The sequence below is a fragment of the Cicer arietinum genome, chromosome 3, assembly GCF_000331145.2.
Source record: "Cicer arietinum cultivar CDC Frontier isolate Library 1 chromosome 3, Cicar.CDCFrontier_v2.0, whole genome shotgun sequence".
Lineage (NCBI taxonomy): Eukaryota > Viridiplantae > Streptophyta > Magnoliopsida > Fabales > Fabaceae > Cicer > Cicer arietinum.
In genome coordinates, this window is record NC_021162.2 from 30,195,870 (window position 1) to 30,202,684 (window position 6,815).

At 27.7% G+C, this 6,815-nt stretch overlaps 1 long non-coding RNA gene across 2 annotated transcripts; it reads right to left on the bottom strand.

Moving 5' to 3' along the window:
- Window positions 1–1,736: 1,736 nt before the first annotated feature.
- On the bottom strand, window positions 1,737–3,251 carry LOC113783977 (uncharacterized). 2 transcript variants are annotated; one of them, XR_003470031.2, is made up of 3 exons: window positions 2,981–3,251; window positions 2,081–2,225; window positions 1,737–1,914 (listed from the first exon to the last, which is right to left on the bottom strand). It is a non-coding gene; the product is annotated as an uncharacterized lncRNA (long non-coding RNA). The 2 variants fall into 2 exon arrangements; XR_012162127.1 differs by lacking the exon at window positions 2,081–2,225.
- Between the last annotated feature and the right edge of the window lie 3,564 nt (window positions 3,252–6,815).

The following is a 6,815-nucleotide window of genomic DNA, read 5'->3' on the forward strand; positions in this document are numbered from 1 at the left end:
GGTTCAGCATTAAAAAGGATAGTAGTATTTGCAGGAGTCTCAACACGTGGAGGAACATCATTAATCTTTATATTCTTTAGTCCCTCATCTTGAGCAGCATCCCATCTTAGCTAGACTTCATATGCATTTTAAAAATAGCCTCATTTTTCCAAAGTGGTCTTTGTATTAGTCAGATTAGGAATGAGACAATTGTTAGAGTTCTATAAAACGTCAAAATGCTCTATAAACATGCTAATCAAACAAACATAACGAAAATCACTACTAATTTGTTTCTTCATATTCATCATCTTCCTAGCAATGTAGGTTGGCCAACTAATCAAAGTCCCCTCAAATATCAACCACATAAGAAAAATATTAGACTCAATGATCCTTGCATAGTTATAGTCTCTAAGATTCAAACATTTTGATACGACCCCCAATGCAACAATCTATACTCATTTCACCTTCCCAACAAAGAAAAATTTACTAGTCGATACCTAATTTAGATCAATAAAGATCATGTGAAGTAAAATAATTTTGATGTATCCTTAACATTTCTTGTATATGTCTTCAGTAAGACATAAACCTATACATTTTAAGTCACAAACATCCTTCCAAACATATCTTCAACTTTGACTTTAACATCCTTAAACTTGCAATAAAGAGTGCTACACTTAAACATGAGATTACTATAAAGTACCTTGACTAAAGGTGCACAAAATTGGTTGTCCAAATTGAGAAACTCAATCGATACTTGGAGCCTATTAAAGTCATTTTCTCTAAATACGCTTGAGTCAATATTAACAAAGTGAAGAATAACTACACTTCTAGGAAATAATTGAACATTAAAAACTCTCAAATTAGAGTTAATGATAGTAAGGTGGACTTAATGATAGTAAGGTGGAGTTAATGGACAGCACCAATAAGAAGTAAAATACAAATTTGAGTTATGGCATTCAATCTCATATGGTAAGAAATCCAAGAATTTCTGGAAGAAAGTGGTTAGAAGTAGGAATGTGAAAAAATTCTTCTTATGAGATAAAAATTTAAAATCAAATACAAATCTATTTTAAATATTCGATTAAAATAATATTATTATAAGTCTATTTATTTGTTAACCGTTTAGATACCCACTTATCTTTTATATTTAAATTTGATTTTTATTCGATTTTTATCCACTCAACTCCTAAAAACTCTAAATCCCCAAAACTTTAAAACGATTCTGATTTTGCCAACACCCCACACTAACCTTCCACATTTTGGCGCATTTTTCGACAATTTATTACTAACTTCATTAAAATATTACTAACTTCATTTAATCAATTGCTTATTACTAATCAATCATAATGTATAATAACTAGTTAATTAATTAAGATATTTAATATTTATTGAGGAAGACTAAAATATGATAGAGTAAATATTTTAAATATAATTTTTTAAATTACTGATTTTTAAAGGATGAATTTTTTTCAAAATGTTACATTAATATGTTACGTTGAAAATGATATTGAGATTTAGATATTTCTCAAACTTAACTTAATTACAAAAGTTCAAGACAAAAATTAATATATTAAATCCATTAGATATTTTAAACTTACTAAACTTGTGGTGGTAGTGTCCATCTCGGTCTTGGAAGCAAACTTTCAAGTGTTTGTTGTAAGACCCATTATCATTTGTCTAGAATATGATAATTTGGCTCATACACCTTAATAAAACAGAGGTAATTAACAATAAATAATAAATTAGAATCAGCATCATAACTGAAAACTACATTCATAAATATAGTTTACAACTTGTTTAGTAGATTCATAAAATATTACATCTTGAAAACAACTACCATTGCCTGATTACATCATAAAACAAAATATTAAATTCTAATTCCACGAGTTTGGAACTGATCTTCTAATGCTGATTTCATGTCTCATGTTCCTCCAGCTGCTAAATAAAAATGATAATAATAATTGAGGTGAGATAAAATATCTCAGTGAGCTCTAAAAAAAAAGGGAAGAACAATCTCAAGGAATTTCTTTCATAAAAGTGCATAAAACGTAAAAATAATTATACATGTCTATATATATGTTGTGAAAAACGTATGCATGACCTCAAATCTTTTCCTTTGGAGTAAGGAAATGTCGCCCAATATCTTAATGTGGGTCACTAAGATAATTGAGTCCTGATTGGTAAAGGTGGTCTGGCCAAACCCCAATCAGCGTCCTGATTGTTCTCCTTTACCTGTTATTCCATGCCTGGAATAACCTAAATGTCCCACCGTGAGTAAGGACACGAATGCTGTGATTAATGATATTGTACAAAACTTGAAATGTTTTGTATGAAGTGCACTTGTTATGTCATATATAAAAGTCATGAAATTAATAACAACATAAAAGTCATGAAAAAATCATTTGAATGCAGTTTTAAAAAAACACCTATATACAAAAATTATAAATAACTTTAGGTGATATACCAAACTCATAATAATTTAATCCTAAGTCCTTAATTCAAAATAAAAATTATAGTCAGGAATATAAAAGCAACATTGGAGTCATGAAAATAGTAACATAAAAAAGTCATGAAATTAATAACAACATAAAAGTCATGAAAAAATAATTTGAATGCAGTTTTAAAAAAACACCTATATGCAAAATTTCATTTCATCGCACTCTAATTCTCCTAATCTGTAATAATCCAAAATAGTTCACTCAAAAATTTCAGCACCTAAAATCATCATTCTAAACGAAATTAGCGTAACATAACACAATTTCACAAGCACACATCAGAGGCAACAACAGCGGTAACGAGCATAAATCGACAAGCATAATCACCTTAAATCTAGTGATGCACATATAATTAAATTTTTCCTAATACATAATTCATTCACAAACATCACAACCATAAACAACACCCTACGTTCTAACTTATTTTCAACAACTTCAAAAAATGAAATCCTTAATCATAACAACAACAACAACAACAAAAAACCCCTTTGATAAAAAGAACTCACCGTTGGTGGTAAAGGAGAAGACAATGTTCCGATTAAATTGGTCGTTGAACTCCCCTTTTGCCTGAATTGCCACTTTGACTCTTCTTCATTTGTTGGTTAGTATCCTGTGCTGCTTTGATTGAAACCGATTAGTAGTTACAAATTGAGACATGCAAGATTTAAAAATGGGTTTAAGGAGCTTTGCCAAGCTTTTGAGTTCGATTCATTTAAAAAAAATGAAGGAAAATGAGAGGTTGAAGATTGGGAGGATGGATGTAGGTAACGAAGAAGAAAAAAGAACAGGAATGTGGGTTTCTGAAAGTGGTAGAGGGATATTGGAGGGATAGTATGAAAATTACGCCATTGCCCTTCGTTTGTCCAAATATTACAATAATATTTTTTTTAATGTATAAACTAATTATTTATTTTTAAATTAACAGTTTTAATAATTAACAGGTGGTTACATTTGTATTTTCTATGGTTTTGTTATACTGCAATAATTGTTAAATTTGATCGAAGAAACTTTCAAGTGTTTGTATTTTTCTATGGTTTTAGTAATAAGCAATTTATTGAACTAGTTTAATGAATCAGAATCGGTGGTTTTAATCAAGTTAGTAATAAATCAATTTTAATCACAAGTTATTATAAGCAATTGAACATGTTTAATTTTAATTACAAGAGAAAACAATTGTATGGTTGATGTATGTTTTTTAATTGAGCTCTCATTTTGTAAAAATAATCGATTTTTAAATATGAATAATCGATTTTTTTTAATAATCTGAATTATGAATTAATGATTTTTTAAAAATAAATATTAAAAAATAATTAAATTTTAACCAGTTTTGAAAAAAAAAAATCGATTTTAAAATTGAATTTTTTGAAATTGGTTGTTTAACTAGAAACATATTATTTAACCATAACCAATTTTACAATTAGTTTTATAACTGGTTTTAAACCAAATAATGGATTTAGTTATAAATCTAAATCCATATATTGGTTTTAAAATGGATATAGTTTGGTTTAAAAAAAAAAAATCAACCATACACGATCCTAGTTAGAAGAAGAGTGTATGGTGGTTAAATATTGAATTAAAACTTGTTTGAGTCAACACACTGAGATGTGAGTAGAGCAGTCAAAAAAGCACCAAACTCCAACGTTCCTTTTAAAAAATTTCTTACTAAACCTCTAATAAAGTCCCGACCCATTATTTCATTGGGTTTAAGGAACGAGGCTTAGGGGCTTATAGACATATTTGGTTAATTTTGAATTTTTTTTTCTTGAAAATATTTTTAAATTTTATTTTTCTCAAAAAAGTATCGGAAAAAAAAATTTATTGAAAAAATTTTAAATTATTTTTTTCTCAAAATTTTTTATGAGAAATTAAAAGTTAGTTCTAGAAAAAATCAAATTTTTTTTCTTGAAACTCGATTATTTTCTTGATATTGGTGAAAAAAACAAAAAAAATTGTCAAATTTTTTAAAAAATAAATTAATATTTTTTTTTTATAAAAAAAGTGGCCCTATTTTAGGGGTTTTAGTGTTGATGACTTTCTTTTTTGGGGCCTTTATAATTATGAAACATTTTTGTCCTTCCAATATGTAAGCTAAGACCAATAATTACTAAGCTTGTCAAATTAACAACTCTAGATGTTGGTCGACTTGCACCGTTCACCTTAATGAAATTTCAAAATTTTGTAATAAGTCAATTCATAATGTAGTGAGTTGACTTATACAATTGAAATAGAAAAAAAAATATAAAATCAAGTATTAATAATCTATCATATATTAATGCAATTTCATAAAACATTGTATATTTCAAACACTTTAAAGATCATTACACATACATACGCGAACATCAAACATGTGTAACATAAGAGAAACTAGCATACCCATTTCATTAACCTCAATAATAAAATGTCAAACCATTGATAAAATAAAATTTTATGCAACTTTACAATTTACCTTTGTGTAGAATAAATTAGGAGATTAAACATTTCACTTTGATGAGATAAAGATCAATCGTCGTTGTCAATACGTGAAGCCTCTAAATGCTTGATGATGCTGTCAAACATTCCAAAAAACAAATCATTTGATACTTATTGGAAACCAACTTTTATTGAGTCCATGAATGTTAGATTTATGAATATTTTTCTTTGTTACCCAGACCTTTCTTCTATTTGGTACAACTACCTTTTTATAAGGCATTTGAAATAACTGTTTCCCTATGACAACAATAATAACATGTAATTGGAGATAAGTTTTGTTTCTTAGACTTATAAATTCATGTCTTAAAAGACGATTTGTTTCTATAAAATCATTTTCTTTGGTTATAAGTTTTTAAAGTCTTAACTTCAAGTTCAAGTATAGAAATGAACTCTTTCAACGTATGATTTTCATTTTCCAAGATAACAAATTTTTCACAATGTGTAACCTCGTGAGATTGTTTTAAGGTCTTTGTCAAATATTTTTCTAACTTGGTTGCTTGATTTTCTAAATTCAAAATAGTTCTTTTTTGATAAGCAATGAACTTTTTGGTGTTTTTAAACTCCTCATGCAGTTCACCAAAAGAATTTTATTATTGATCATAAGATGTTAAAAGTTGAGTTTGAAGGTGTTAGAAAAACACAAAAAATAAGGACACTACGCGAAAAATAAGATTTTATAGCGCTTTTTTAAGTAATTTACAGCGTTTTTTTTTTTAAAAAAAAGCGCTGTGGAATCGAGCGCTGTAAAAGATACAACAACGCTTTTTTAAAACGAAAAAGCGCTATAAAACATGTAAATATATTGCACGCTTGATATGCACATTTTACAGCGCTTTTTAAATAAGCGTTGTAAAATGTGCACACATTATATGCATTATTATACACCTTTTATAGCATTTTTTCAAATAAGCGCTGTAAAATGTGCACCCAATATATGCATTATAGTGCACCTTTTACAATGCTTTTTGAAATAAGCGCTGTAAAATGTGCACCCAATATATGCATTATAGTGCACATTTTACAACGCTTTTTCAAAAAAGCGCTGTAAAAGGTGCAATTTTTTTTTTCTTTGAAAAGCGCTTTTTTAGTTTTTTATGGCATTTTTTTAGTAAGCGTTGTCTTTTAATTTTTTTTCCAAAATTATTTTCATCCAGAATCAGTTCACACAACAACAAAACATATTCAAATACATATTCAAAATCAGTTCACACAATCAGTACACAAAAACAGAACTATATAACTTTACTTTATATATTAATTTACAACAGAACATTCAGATACATATATATAACTTAATTAACTACATATACATTTGACATATATTGTACAACAACACATATTCATATACATGTTCATATATTGTGTCCTATTCATATACATATAACTAACAAAATACACAAATAATATTCAGATCCCTTGCAGCGTGCTATTTCCCAGAAAATCAAATAATGTTCATTTCAAGCACATACTGACAACAGTTTTCCTTTAATTCCATTAGATCTTCCTCAGAGTATGTTGGACTGGAATTGTCAAAGTACTGTGCAATATAAAAATTGAACATATTAAGTTAGAATCAAATATATAGATAATTTATATATGAAAATCATATAATGAAAATACCGTACCGTTTCTGGGATAATAGTTTTATTCATGTCAACAATCTCCTTCATGAATCGCAATACATAAAACATATAAGTCAATAAAATATTTGTGCAATATTGATCGTAAAGGCATATATTTGTAAATGAAAATTTAAAGGCATATATTTCAAACCTTTATTGGAATCCATGTGATGTTATTAGACTTTTGCTTCGACACTGTAGCACCTCTTTGAGCTCGAAAAACTTGTAAAGCACTATCGAATAAATAAAT